This window comes from Leptodactylus fuscus, chromosome 4 (genome assembly GCF_031893055.1).
Source record: "Leptodactylus fuscus isolate aLepFus1 chromosome 4, aLepFus1.hap2, whole genome shotgun sequence".
In the NCBI taxonomy this organism is placed as follows: domain Eukaryota; kingdom Metazoa; phylum Chordata; class Amphibia; order Anura; family Leptodactylidae; genus Leptodactylus; species Leptodactylus fuscus.
The window spans coordinates 26,945,523-26,960,465 of NC_134268.1; the positions used below are offsets into that span (position 1 = coordinate 26,945,523).

At 47.5% G+C, this 14,943-nt stretch overlaps 1 protein-coding gene across 1 annotated transcript in view; it reads right to left on the reverse strand.

The window, feature by feature from the left end:
- Window positions 1-14,943, reverse strand: part of LOC142200096 (fibrocystin-L-like) — a 207,602-nt gene that overhangs the window by 40,854 nt on the left and 151,805 nt on the right. The window lies entirely within an intron of this gene.

Consider the following 14,943-nt stretch of genomic DNA (forward strand, 5'->3'; position numbering starts at 1 on the left):
GGACAGGTGAAGCCAGCAACATCGCTATGCTTCTGCCCTGCATGAAGACAGCAGCGGCAGAAGCGATGCTGTTCCGCTCCGGGGTCACATATGCAAAGCCAAGCGGCGAGATGCCGCCGGCCCTGCGTGCAAGCTCATACACCAGTCTAGCCTTCACAATGCTAACACAGACCCGCAGGGTGTCGGGTCTGTATTTGCATTGTGGAGGGTAGACTGGTCTATGAGCGCGCATGCAGGGCCGGCGGCATCTCGCCGCTTGGCTTTGCATATGTAACCCCGCCCACCAATGACGAGACAAAGCCGGAAGACAGAAGATTTTAGAGGAACGAAGACGGGTAAGTATGCGACGTGGGACAACCCCTTTAAATAAATATTATCAAAGAATACCTTATGCTTATAAATTACATAATTAATAGAGATGAGCGAACAGTGTTCTATCGAACTCATGTTCGATCGGATATTAGGCTGTTCGGCATGTTCGAATCGAATCGAACACCGCGTGGTAAAGTGCGCCATTACTCGATTCCCCTCCCACCTTCCCTGGCGCCTTTTTTGCTCCAATAACAGCGCAGGGTAGGTGGGACAGGAACTACGACACCGGTGACGTTGAGAAAAGTAGGCAAAACCCATTGGCTGCCGAAAACATGTGACCTCTAATTTAAAAGAACAGCGCCGCCCAGGTTCGCGTCATTCTGAGCTTGCAATTCACCGAGGACGGAGGTTTCCGTCCAGTTAGCTAGGGCTTAGATTCTGGGTAGGCAGGGACAGGCTAGGATAGGAAGGAGAAGACAACCAACAGCTCTTATAAGAGCTAAATTCCAGGGAGAAGCTTGTCAGTGTAACGTGGCACTGACGGGCTCAATCGCCGCAACCCAGCTTTCCCAGGATCCTGAATGGAATACACTGTCAGTGTATTCCCGTATACCCGATATATACCCCCGATACCCGTTCCAACGGTGTGCCCCCCCACCTTCACCCCAGAAATACCCTGCAAGTCCCCTAGCAATAGGATTGGGGCTATATACACCCACTATTTTTGCTACTGCCATATAGTGCCATTGTCTCACTGGGAATTCAAAGAATATATTGGGCTTACATATAACTTCAATTCCAGGGAGAAGCTTGTCAGTGTAACGTGGCACTGACGGGCTCAATCGCCGCAACCCAGCTTTCCCAGGATCCTGAATGGAACACACTGACAGTGTATTCCCGTATACCCCATATATACACCCCAAATCCCCGTTCCAACGGTGTGCCCCCCCACCTTCACCTCAGAAATACCCTGCAAGTCCCCTAGCAATAGAATTGGGGCTATATACACCCACAATTTTTGCTACTGGTATATAGTGCCATTGTCTGACTGGGAATTCAAAGAATATATTGGGGTGACGTGCACCCACAATTTTTGCTACTGCTATACAGTGCCATTGTCTGACTGGGAATTCAAAGAATATATGGGGGTTACGTGCACCCACAATTTTTAATACTGGTATACAGTGCCATTGTCTCACTGGGAATTCAAAGAATATATTGGGGTTATGTGCACCCACAATTTTTACTACTGGTATATAGTGCCATTGTCTGACTGGGAATTCAAAGAATATATGGGGGTTATGTGCACCCACAATTTTTAATACTGGTATACAGTGCCATTGTCTGACTGGGAATTCAAAGAATATATTGGGGTTACGTGCACCCACAATTTTTACTACTGGTATACAGTGCCATTGTCTGACTGGGAATTCAAAGAATATATTGGGGTTATGTGCACCCACAATTTTTAATACTGGTATACAGTGCCATTGTCTGACTGGGAATTCAAAGAATATATGGGGGTTACGTGCACCCACAATTTTTGCTACTGCTATACAGTTCCATTGTCTCACTGGGAATTCAAAGAATATATGGGGGTTATGTGCACCCACAATTTTTAATACTGGTATACAGTGCCATTGTCTGACTGGGAATTCAAAGAATATATTGGGGTTATGTGCACCCACAATTTTTACTACTGGTATACAGTGCCATTGTCTGACTGGGAATTCAAAGAATATATGGGGGTTACGTGCACCCACAATTTTTAATACTGCTATACAGTTCCATTGTCTCACTGGGAATTCAAAGAATATATGGGGGTTATGTGCACCCACAATTTTTAATACTGGTATACAGTGCCATTGTCTGACTGGGAATTCAAAGAATATATGGGGGTTATGTGCACCCACAATTTTTAATACTGGTATACAGTGCCATTGTCTCACTGGGAATTCAAAGAATATATTGGGGTTATGTGCACCCACAATTTTTACTACTGGTATATAGTGCCATTGTCTGACTGGGAATTCAAAGAATATATGGGGGTTACGTGCACCCACAATTTTTAATACTGGTATACAGTGCCATTGTCTGACTGGGAATTCAAAGAATATATGGGGGTTACGTGCACCCACAATTTTTGCTACTGCTATACAGTTCCATTGTCTCACTGGGAATTCAAAGAATATATGGGGGTTATGTGCACCCACAATTTTTAATACTGGTATACAGTGCCATTGTCTGACTGGGAATTCAAAGAATATATGGGGGTTATGTGCACCCACAATTTTTAATACTGGTATACAGTGCCATTGTCTGACTGGGAATTCAAAGAATATATTGGGGTTATGTGCACCCACAATTTTTACTACTGGTATACAGTGCCATTGTCTGACTGGGAATTCAAAGAATATATGGGGGTTATGTGCACCCACAATTTTTAATACTGGTATACAGTGCCATTGTCTGACTGGGAATTCAAAGAATATATTGGGGTTATGTGCACCCACAATTTTTACTACTGGTATACAGTGCCATTGTCTGACTGGGAATTCAAAGAATATATGGGGGTTATGTGCACCCACAATTTTTAATACTGGTATATAGTGCCATTGTCTGACTGGGAATTCAAAGAATATATGGGGGCTACGTGCACCCACAATTTTTGCTACTGCTATACAGTTCCATTGTCTCACTGGGAATTCAAAGAATATATGGGGGTTATGTGCACCCACAATTTTTAATACTGGTATACAGTGCCATTGTCTGACTGGGAATTCAAAGAATATATGGGGGTTATGTGCACCCACAATTTTTACTACTGGTATACAGTGCCATTGTCTGACTGGGAATTCAAAGAATATATTGGGGTGACGTGCACCCACAATTTTTGCTACTGCTATACAGTGCCATTGTCTGACTGGGAATTCAAAGAATATATGGGGGTTATGTGCACCCACAATTTTTAATACTGGTATACAGTTCCATTGTCTCACTGGGAATTCAAAGAATATATGGGGGTTATGTGCACCCACAATTTTTAATACTGGTATATAGTGCCATTGTCTGACTGGGAATTCAAAGAATATATGGGGGTTACGTGCACCCACAATTTTTAATACTGCTATACAGTTCCATTGTCTCACTGGGAATTCAAAGAATATATGGGGGTTATGTGCACCCACAATTTTTAATACTGGTATATAGTGCCATTGTCTGACTGGGAATTCAAAGAATATATGGGGGCTACGTGCACCCACAATTTTTGCTACTGCTATACAGTTCCATTGTCTCACTGGGAATTCAAAGAATATATGGGGGTTATGTGCACCCACAATTTTTAATACTGGTATACAGTGCCATTATCTGACTGGGAATTCAAAGAATATATTGGGGTTATGTGCACCCACAATTTTTACTACTGGTATACAGTGCCATTGTCTGACTGGGAATTCAAAGAATATATGGGGGTTATGTGCACCCACAATTTTTAATACTGGTATACAGTGCCATTGTCTCACTGGGAATTCCACAAATAATTTGGGGATTCATTCACCCTACATCTCAGGCTCTTGCCATATTCACCCAGGTTGTCAGTGCTGCACCAGCTCGTTCCCAGACAGCTCGGCCCGAAAAACACGTTACCTATATAGAGGATTTGGACAATGAAGACAACATGTTCTAAATCTAATGTCTGCACCTTCTCCAGAATTAAAATAAAGGCAGCGTTTAACTTTCAAATAGCACTGCACAAAGGAAGAGCTTATCAGCTTGTCTCATGACATGCTACTGAAAAGTTTCATTTGTGTATCTTAATGTAAATATAGTTGTATAAGCTTTTTGGGTTTTAGGCACTGCCAAGTTATTTATTACCACCCGCTCCCTTATAATGATGATGACGCCAAAGTCACTGTGGGTGTTCAGAGCTCACAGCTTTGGGTGACATTTGTCTTGCTCTCTGTCGGTACCAGCTGTCTTTTTGGATACCGTAAAGTTATGTTGACTTTATTAACAGCTATAGAAGCTTTAGCCAGGTTGTGACGGTGTGTAACCCTAACAACACTAAGTGGGATACACATTAATAGTCAGTCTATGTACGCTAAACGTATCACTGAAGTAATTTTTTTTCCCTCTCCCCTAATATAAGAAAGGAACAGACATTAGACCTAGACCGGGGTTCGAGGCTTGAAAAAATCCAGTATTATTTGTTCTTCATGATGTGAAATATGTGTTGAAAAGCAACCCAAGATGAAGTCAGCCATGTGTGCCAGTGTGTTACTTGGCATGCCTTTGCTGGCCCCAACTGTAAGGGTCACTCTCCATTTCCTCCATTTTCCACTCCCCTTCACACCATTTGTGGTGAAGCAATGGGATGCACTGAAGTGCACCCTCTAGCCTCGTGTGGGATAGGGACATCAGATGCCACTCCAACCCCCTCGTCTTCCTCCGCCAGCCAACGGTGCGAAGATGAGAGGAGTGTGCTCTGAATGTTTTCTGCCTAGCAGAGGCTAGTTCTCACTTACGAAAATGGCCCCACTTTGACCTGTATATCAGGCACAATGGTGTAGGTTTCAAAGAAACATGGCACCAACAAGTTGGAAAACGTGGGCCATGCGTGGACCGTGTTTGAGTCTGGCAAGCTCCAGATCTGCTACCAGGTTCCAGCCATTATCACAGGCGCAAAAATGCCAGGCCCCAGGTGTAGCAGGGAAAAAAAATGCCATCTCAGCCAGGATGGCATCCCTGACCTCGGAGGCACTGTGCTGTCTGTCCCCCAAGCTGATCAGTTTCAGCACGGCCTACTGACATCTCCCCATGCCAGTGTTACAGTGTTTTCTGCTAGTAGCTGGGGTGGAGGTTGCAGCTTCGTAGGGTTTCAGTCTACTCCTGCCATGAATTTTGGCCTGGGAGAGGAGATAGGCCACCCCAGTTTGCACCCGGGGAACAGACTCCACCACATTCACCCTGCCTGTCATTAAAGATAAGCACTGCAGCATCCCTGACCACAGGCGCTTGTCCATGTGTCGGTGGTCAAGTGGACCTTGCAGCAAAGCGCAGAGCTCTGGGCCCGACTGATGTTATGGGACACATGCAGGCGCAAGGCAGAGACAGCACACCAAGAGAAGTAGTAACGGCTAGGCCCAGCATAGGGAGGTGCCCCAGCTGCCATCTGCTGACGGAAGGCCTGGGTCTCCAGAAGCATAAACAAACACCAACATCTCCAGGGCCAGCAGTTTATCGATGAGGCTGTTACAGGCTTGGGCATGGGGGTGGGTTGTATTGTACTTCTGCCTGCAATGAAAAGCTTGGGAAATGTGGAGTGGCTGGGAAGAGGCGCATGATGGTGCAGGCCAAAAGGGCGCATGAGGGTGAACTCCCCAATGTGTCAGAGATAGGTGTGTAGGTGTCCTTGCATCATATACTTGCACCATATTTGGCTTTGGAAGTTAATTTTGTGCCAAAAAGTGGTTAAGACAGCGATCCCTCAGCTACTCCCGTTACACTGTCTATTGAAGTTACCATCTGTGGAAGTGGACCACCATTTCTAAGATCCCAAAGGAAGCAGGCAAGAGATGTGCAGTTCAGAAAAAAAGATGAGAAAATAAGTTTAGGCTGTAGAGCACAGAGGGATCGGAGAGGACAGAGCTGGTGTCGGCCAGGTATTCCCACAACATGCGCCTATACTTGTCCCTCCTGGTGACACTAGGCCCCTGAGTGGCAGTAATTTGTCCAGGGGGGCCATTAACGTGTTCCAGACCTAGGAATAAGTCTTCCAACAGGGTAGAGTTTTGCATGCCTTTGCTTCTACCCACTGTTTTTGCTGCTTAGCTTCCCTCCACATGTACTCTGCTTTCACCCCTAAACATCACCCCAGTTTATGCCTTTGCTTCTACCCAGGTTTTTTGTTGATTTAGCTTCCCTCTACATCTACACTGCTTTAGCCCCTAGACATCACCCCTGTCCATGTGGGGTCGGTGGCCTCGTCATCCACCAACTCCTCTTCCAATTGCGCACTGCCCCCTTACTGCAAACCGCACATGACCACAGCTTGCCTTGATGGCAACTGTGTCTCATGATCCCCACTTAGGTCCAGACAAGTCGGTGGCGGGTCCAAAACCCCAAAATTGGAAGGAAATGGCAGATGCTGCAGTATTTCTAACACCTGTTCCTGGTGCTCGGGCCTGGTCTGTGTTGTACCCTGCACCCTGCTTAACGCATCTGCCATATCCGAAGTTGTGCTGAGCGCATGCTAATGTTTCGTGTCCAGTGCAATGGATGGGATGGGATTTCACATAAGTCTGCCACCCATGGCCACTCATGGTTGAGCAACTGAGGGAGTTGACTTTGACGAACCCGAGGGTTTTGGAGTTGGAACTACATCAAAGGTCTGTGCTGCTCACACACTCTGCTCAACACATGATATGTTTAGTGCCAGCAGTGTGGAGACGTCGCACAACAGCCGTTGTTCCAGCAGGTACAGGCGTTGTAGGAGTGCATAGAGGCTAGCAGCGGCAACTATACACTTTAAAAACTATCCGCACAAGCGCCACACTTTCACCAGTAGCTCAGGAACATTGGGGTACCTTTTTCAAAAGATTAGCAGCAATGAGTTAAAAACGTGGCCCAGGCATGGAATATGTTGCAGGCTGCCAAGCTACAGAGCCAATCCCAGGTTACGGCCATTATCACACATGACAACATGCCTGGGCCCAGGTGCAGTGGCAAAAACCACATTGCCGTCTCATCGAGGATGGCATGACTCACTTTGTAGGCAGTGTGCTGTCTGGCCCCCAAGCTGATGAGCTTCAGCACGGCCCGCTGACGTCTCCCCACACCAGTGTTGCAGCGTTTCCAGCTCGTAGCTGGGGTCAATTTAACAGCGGAGGAGGGTGGTGTTTCAGCCCTCCTCCCAGGAATGTTGTGTGGGGAGACAAGTCAGGCCACCACATTTTGCGACCCGGTCCACGCCTCAACTACATTCAACCACTGTGCCCAAATTGAAAGGTAGCGTCCCTGTCCGCATGCACTTGTCCATTCGTAACTGGTCACATGGAACTTTAGGGCTAAGCGCTGAATTTAGGGACCGCCTCATGTTTGGGGGAAAGTGCTGGTGTGGACGGCACAGTGCGGTGGCGCAGTAGACACTCTGCCCAAAAAGGGCAGAGTGTCCCCCAGCCGGGATTCCAACATCTCCTGGGCCAGATTTCTTGAGATGAGGCCGTTGAAGCCTTGGGCATGTGGGTGGGTTGCGCTGTACTTTAGCATGAAATGAAAGGCTTGGGAGATGGGGAGTTGCTGGGAAGAGGCGCATGATGGCGCGGGCAAAAGGAGAAATGGCAGGAAAAGGTGAGGATAAGGGTGAACTCCCCAAAGTGTCAGAGGCAGATGTGGAGGTGTCCTGGCTCCTGGTCTGGACTGCAGCGCCAGCCCTGTCAACAGTGGAAGAGGCAGTGGCCGCCAGGCCAAACGACGATTATCCTGCGCTTGCTCTCACCCACTGAGCCCAGGGCTTGCCTTCCAAATGATGGCACCCGCAAGAGGTGGTGAGATTCCTCTCCGCAGATCTCCAAACCATCTTGGACTTGCAAATTGCACTAAATTTGTCATGTAACTGACATGTATATGATGAGTCTATCCATTGTCTGTTCATTTTGGTGAAAGTCAGCCTGTCAGCTGACAGACAGCTGTGCTTGTCAGTGATGATGTCACCGGCTGCTTGTACCCCCAGTTTTTGCTGCTTAGCTTGCCTCCACATCCACACTGCTTTTGCCCCTACACATTACCCCTATCCATGCCTGTGCCTCTAGCCATAAGTCTGCCACCCATGGAAACTCATGGTGCAGAAAGTGAGGGAGCTGACTCTGAGGAACCCTTGGGTTTTGTAGCTGGTACTCCATCAAAGGTCTCTGCTGCTCACACACCCTGCTGAACATACGGTATCTAGGGTTAGAGCGTGTGGTGACCTCGCACAACAGTAGGTGCTTCAGGCAGATGTAGGCCTTGCTGGAGTGTATTGCGGCTAGTTCCAGGTACTGTAGACTTGGGAAAGTGGGTGTCCAAGTGCCGCACTTTCACCCTTAGCTCAGCTAATTTGGGGTATGTTTTTAAAAATCATTGCACCACTACATTGAACATTTGGGCCAGGCATGGAACGTGTTGGAGGCTGGCAAGCTCCAGAGCCCTCCAACAAGCTAAAAAACCTGGCCCCAGGGGCAGCGGGGATAAACAAATTGCCATCTCATCCAGGATGGCATCCCTGACCTCAGAGGCAGTGTGCTGTCCGTCTCCCAAGCTGATGAGCTTCAGCCCAGCCTGCTGACGTCTCCCCACACCAGTGTTGCAGCGTTTTCAGCTCGTAGCTGGGGTAAATCTAACAGCGGAGGAGGAGGAGGGTGGTGTTTCAGCCCTCCTCCCAGGAATGTTTTGTGGGGAAACAAGTCAGGAAAATTCTTGAAACGGGAGAGTTTTGCATCTTTGCCCTTGCTGCCTATGGACATCCCTTTGCCTCTAGCCACCATTTTCCCTGCTTTGCTTGCCTCCACATCCACACTGCTTTTGCCCCTAGACATCACCCCAGTCCATGCCTTAGCTTGTACCCCCAGTTTTTCCTGCTTAGCTTGCCTCCACATCCACACTGCTTTTGCCCCTAGACATCACCCCAGTCCATGCCTTAGCTTGTACCCCCAGTTTTTCCTGCTTAGCTTGCCTCCACATCCACACTGCTTTTGCCCCTAGACATCACCCCAGTCCATGCCTTAGCTTGTATCCCCAGTTTTTCCTGCTTAGCTTGCCTCCACATCCACACTGCTTTTGCCCCTAGACATCACCCCAGTCCATGCCTTAGCTTGTACCCCCAGTTTTTCCTGCTTAGCTTGCCTCCACATCCACACTGCTTTTGCCCCTAGACATCATCCCTATCCATGCCTCTTCCCCTAGCCATAACTCTGCCACCCCTGGAAACTCATGGTGCAGAAACTTTGGTTGCTGACTTTGAGGAACCCTTGGGTTTTGTAGATGGAACTCCATCAAAGGTCTGTGCAGCTCACACACCCTGCTCAAGATATGGTATTGTAGGGTTTCAGCGTGTGTGAATGACGGACAACAGCCTGTGTTTGGACAGATGTAGGCCTTGCTAGAGTGTTTTTAGGCTAGCAGCGACTCCTGTGCACTTGCAAAAGTGGGCGCACAAGCGCCGCATTTTCAACAGTAGCTTCGGTACATTTGGGTATGTTTTTAAAAAACTTTGCACCACTAGGTTAGACGTGGGCCAAACATGGAACGTGTTGGAGGCTGGCAAGCTCCAGAGCCGCTACCAGGTTCCAGCCATTATCACAGGCGTAAAAATGCCAGGCCCCAGGTGTAGCAGGGAAAAAAAAATGCCATCTCAGCCAGGATGGCATCCCTGACCTCGGAGGCACTGTGCTGTCTGTCCCCCAAGCTGATGAGCTTCAGCACCGCCTGCTGACGTCTCCCCACACCAGTGTTTTAGCGTTTGCCGCTAGTAGCTGTGGTGGAGGTTGCAGCGTTGTAGGGTTTCAGTCTACTCCTGCCATGAATTTTGGCCTGGGAGAGGAGATAGGCCACCCCAGTTTGCACCCGGGGAACAGACTCCACCACATTCACCCTGCCTGTCATTAAAGATAAGCACTGCAGCATCCCTGACCACAGGCGCTTGTCCAAGTGTCGGTGGTCAAGTGGACCTTGCAGCAAAGCGCGGAACTAAGGGCCCACCTGATGTTGAGTGACACGTGCTGGTGCAAGGCGGGGACGCCACACCGGGAGAAGTTGAGACGGCTAGGGACGGCATAGTGAGGTGCCACAGTTGCCATCAGGTCCGGGAAGGCGGGAGTTTCAACAAGCCGGAACGCCAACCTCTCCTGGGCCAGCAGTTTAGCGATGTTGGCGTTCTAGGCTTGCGTGGGTGGGTGGTTAGCGGTGTATTTCTGCCGGCGCTCCAATGTCTGAGAGATGGTCGGTTGTTGTAAAGAAGCGCCTGATGGTGCCTTTGATGGTGCAGGAGAAGGAGATAAGACAGAAACAGGGGAGGATGAGGGAGAAGTCAACAAAGTGGCGGAGGCAGATGAAGTGATGTCCTGGCTCGTCCTCTGGAGTGCATCGCCAGCACTGTGAGCAGAGGCAGTGGCATGAACGGCGGGCGACGTTTGTCCTGCCGTTGCTGCCTGCCACTGATTCCATTGCTTGGATTCCAAATGACGGTGCATTGAAGTGGTGGACAGGTTGCTCTTCTCAGGGCCCCTACTCGATTTCAAGAGGCAAATTGTGTAGACGACACTATATCTGTCCTCGGCGCATTCCTTGAAAAAACTCTACACCTTCAAGAAACGTGCCCTCGATGGGGGAGTTTTTCTGGGCTGGGTACAAAAGGGAACATCTTCGGACATTCCGGGTCTGGCCTGGCTTCGGCAAAGCAGCTGACCTCTGCCTCTGGACATGTCTCTGCCTCTAGCTACCCTTTTTGGTGCTGCACCTGCCTCAACATCCACACTACTTTCCCAGCTTGACATCTGCCTTGTCCAGGTGGGGTCGGTGTCCTCGTCGTCCACCACCTCCTCTTCCAACTCCTGTCTCGCCTCCTCCTCCTGCACAATGCGCATGTCAACTGGCTGCCCTGACAGCAACTGCGTCTCATCGTCGTCGATGAGGGTGGGTTGCTGGTCATCCGCCACCAAATCGACCGGAGATGGAATGGAGGAGACTCTAGTGTTTGAGCATCTGGACACAGATACTCGTCTGTTAGGTCCGTGGAATCGCGAAATGGAGGGGCAGGTTGCGGTACAGTCAAAGGAAGGGAGAACAGCTCTGGGGAGCAGGGACAGTTGGGGTTATTGTTCTGGGAAGATTGGGAATTTTGGGTGGAAGGAGGACAAGACTGTTGGGTAAGAGGAGGTAGAGGCTGACTGGCTGGTGGACAATGTGCTTTAAGCGTTATCCGACAGCCATTGCAAGACCTGTTCCTGGTTCTCGGGCCTACTAATCTTTGTACCATTCAGCCTAGTTAATGTGGAACTTTTGTGCAAAGCGCAGAACTTAGGGCCCGCCTGATGTTAAGGGACACACGCTGGTACAAGGCTCAACTCACCCTAAGTGCCAAAAACACTGCTGGTGCAAGGCTCTACTCATGCCAAGGGCCTCAATCTCTGCTGGTAGCTCAGCTTAAGGTCATGTAACTTTGTTTGGAAGGGCTCATGTTAAGGGCTAGAAAAGTGAATTTTGGAAGGTCTTACCACATCACACACACACACACACACACTCAAAATGACAGTTAAGGGTGAGGGCTTTTGGAATTCCCATTGCCTATTCCATTTGTGGTTGTCATGGGGAACGTGATTTAAAGGGGTGGTTGTTACTGTTTGTTGAGCTTAAATTGGGGTTTGTGTCCATCCATTTGGGGAGTAAAGAAGGTTTCCAGGTATTTTCCCACTTTGATAGAGGTTTTTTTGAATGTGGAAAGTGTGTAGTTGTTAGGCAGTGATGTTGGGGTAATAGAGGGTCTTTGGTGTGTTAGATGCCCCCAGGCATGCTTCCCCTGCTGTCCCAGTGTCATTCCAGAGGTGTTGGCATCATTTCCTGGGGTGTCATAGTGGACTTGGTGACCCTCCAGACACGGATTTGGGTTTCCCCCTTAACGAGTATCTGTTCCCCATAGACTATAATGGGGTTCGAAACCCGTTCGAACACACGAACATTGAGCGGCTGTTCGAATCGAATTTCGAACCTCGAACATTTTAGTGTTCGCTCATCTCTAATAATTAACTCTTGAAAATGTTCTACTTGACCAAAGAAAGAAAACCATCCTTTCAGTAAGACTATCTGGTGCCTTAACTCTTTTTCCTTGACATGCTGGAGTGCCCTAGTCAACTGCATGGGCAGGACCCTCTGCAACTTAAAAACTTGTGGAAGCGCAACTTTTTTGGCTGATGCGGAAACTCAAGAGGAAAAAAAAAAACACAGCTTTTTACTGCCCCAGAATCACCATCTCATCCGCATATTGGATGAGGAAAAGCTTCATTTTTGAAAATCAGAGCAAGATAATTTTAGTCACAAAGTTGCAAGTGTTTTCCCCATAGATTTAACATGACCAGAAAAAGCTCTGAGGGAAACTCGAGTGAAAAATGCCGCAGAAGAAAAATACAACTTGTTTTTTTACTGCAACTTTTTTTTTAGCTCTGTTTTTCTACATGGGGCTGTGGGAAATCGCTCAGGTAGATGCTCGGTAGTGGTGCAGGAAACAGGGACACAGACACTGGGCTGCACACAAATTCAGGCTTTATTCACTTGTAGTGCATTCACTGCCGTTTCAAAGGCACAAAATAACCAAAAACGAAAACCTTCTCAGCTGAGAACTCACTTAAACATAAGGAACTTTCCCTGACTATACAGGAGACTGGCTACCAGTCTCCCACCTTGGCAACAACAACGGGTGGCACAATACCTGCTCTGTAGATTTAGTCTGGACAGGTCAGCTCTGTCAGTGTGGTGCCACACACCTAGTCCTCACATACCAACTATTATCAGGCCTTGATTAGTCAGCTGACCTCCCTGGTGTGGGTCTTTACCATACACCCTTTAGGTGCCTGGCTGGAATATACCAGTTTTTCCCAGACCACACCCTTCACTCTCTCACAGGGGCCTTAGTCTGAAAGGGAATATTTATAATATATGGAAAGGTTTGAGTAGGTTGTCAAATTTTAGAAAGGTGCATAATTATTGCCCCAAAGGGTTAAAATGATCAAGAGACTAGTTGGAAAGGTAATCCTGTTAAAAATATTAATATGAAGAGGAATCCTGAACAGGGCCTAATGGTGTTATTACTCAGCAGCACTTTACTTGTGTTAATGAACAGCTATTTTTTTTTTTTATATAGAGCAATGAAAATTACAAAACACTAAGCAAAAATGTTTAGTTGAATAAAAAAAAAAAAAAAAAACCCACATGTGTAAGGCTGAGGCCCCACTTTACAGAAACAACTTTTTTTGTTGCAGATTTTGTTGCGGTTTTTTGAGTCAAAGCCAGGACTAGATTGAGCAGAAGTTAGAAGTATAAAGACTTCTTATATATTTCCGATTCCATTTGTAGCCATTCTTGGCTTTGGCTCAAAAAACCGCAACAAAATCTGCAACAAAAAAAGTTGCATTTCTGTAATGTGGGGCTTTAGTCTTAAAGGGGTTTTCCCACAAAACAAGTTATCCCCTATCCTATAGGTTGCAGATCAGTGTGGCTCTGTGCTGCTCCATTCAGTTAATTTGGAATACTAGAGATAGCCAGGCACTGCACAAAAGTCCCTCATTCTCCTGATCAGTGGGGGTCTGAATGGGGGGACCCCCAATGATCTGCAATTTATACTTTATCTTATGGATAGAGAATAACTTGATTTGTGGGAAAATCCCTTTAAGGCTAAGGCCCCATGGGCCGTATCGTCAGCACTAAAGCGCTGCGGGAAGACATTGCGGTTCTTTCCGCAGCACTTTTAAGAGAAAATTCGCAGAGTTTTCCTCTGCAGACTTTCTCTTAACATAATATCTACGGGAAAGCTGCTGGCGTTTCCATAAATATAATTGACATGCTGCGATTTGCAAAGCCATTTTCTGCGATTTGCAAAGCCGCAATGGCTTTGCAAATCGCAGCATGTCCGCACTGCGATCTTTTCCGCAAAGTGGGGATGGGATTCGCATGAATCCCATCCACTTTGCCTGCACTGTAAAATGCCACGATTTTTCCCGCAGTGCAAATCTCAGCGTTTCCGGTCCGTGAGGCCCGGCCTTAGGCTGAGGCCCCATGTTAGCTTAGCTTTTTTTGTTGCAGATTTTGTAGTTTTTTTGACCCAAAGCCAAGAATGGCTACAAAAGGAATGGGAGATATATAGGAAGTTCTTATACTTCTCCCTTCTGCTCAATCCACTCCTGGCATTGGCTCAAAAAACCGCAACAAAAAAGCTGCGTTTCCGCAACTTGGAGCCTCAGCCTTAGACAAGTAAATACATAGATGTGTACTAACACTTTTATTAAAAAGTACTGTGTGAACTCATAAGCTAGATTCACAAAAATGATAGATTAAACACCCATGAAAATAGACATTTTCAGGGATTTATCATAGATTTCAGTAGACAGCACAGTACACTCCAGCAATCTTCAGTCAGGATGATGCCCCCTAAGGGTGTGGCCACAATTCTCCATGTCTATTCTTGTGAAATGGTCACAACATTTGCTAGTCACTCCCATTTTTCAGATGTAACCTACACATAAAGTGCCCAAGTCTCATGTGACATTACTGAAGCTGGGAGACTTAGGGTAAGTTCAGATGGGGTTTTTTGGACCGGAACCTGAGGCAGAGGCTGCCTCAGGTTCCGGTCCAAAAGCCAGTGCACTGCATCGGCATCCAGCCGCGCACTATGCTCTGGATTAGGCCAATGAATGGGCCTAGTCTGAAGGAGGGAGTGTCTGCAGGTCGAATCACGAGGCAAAACTGCCTGAAGAATAAGCATCTCGCTTCTTTTTTTCTTCCGGCTCCCGGAAAAAACTCCCGAGCGGCTTCCATTGATTTCAATGGAAGCTATCTTTTTGGTCAGGATTTTGAGGCGGCTACAGCCTCAAAATCCTGACCAAAAAT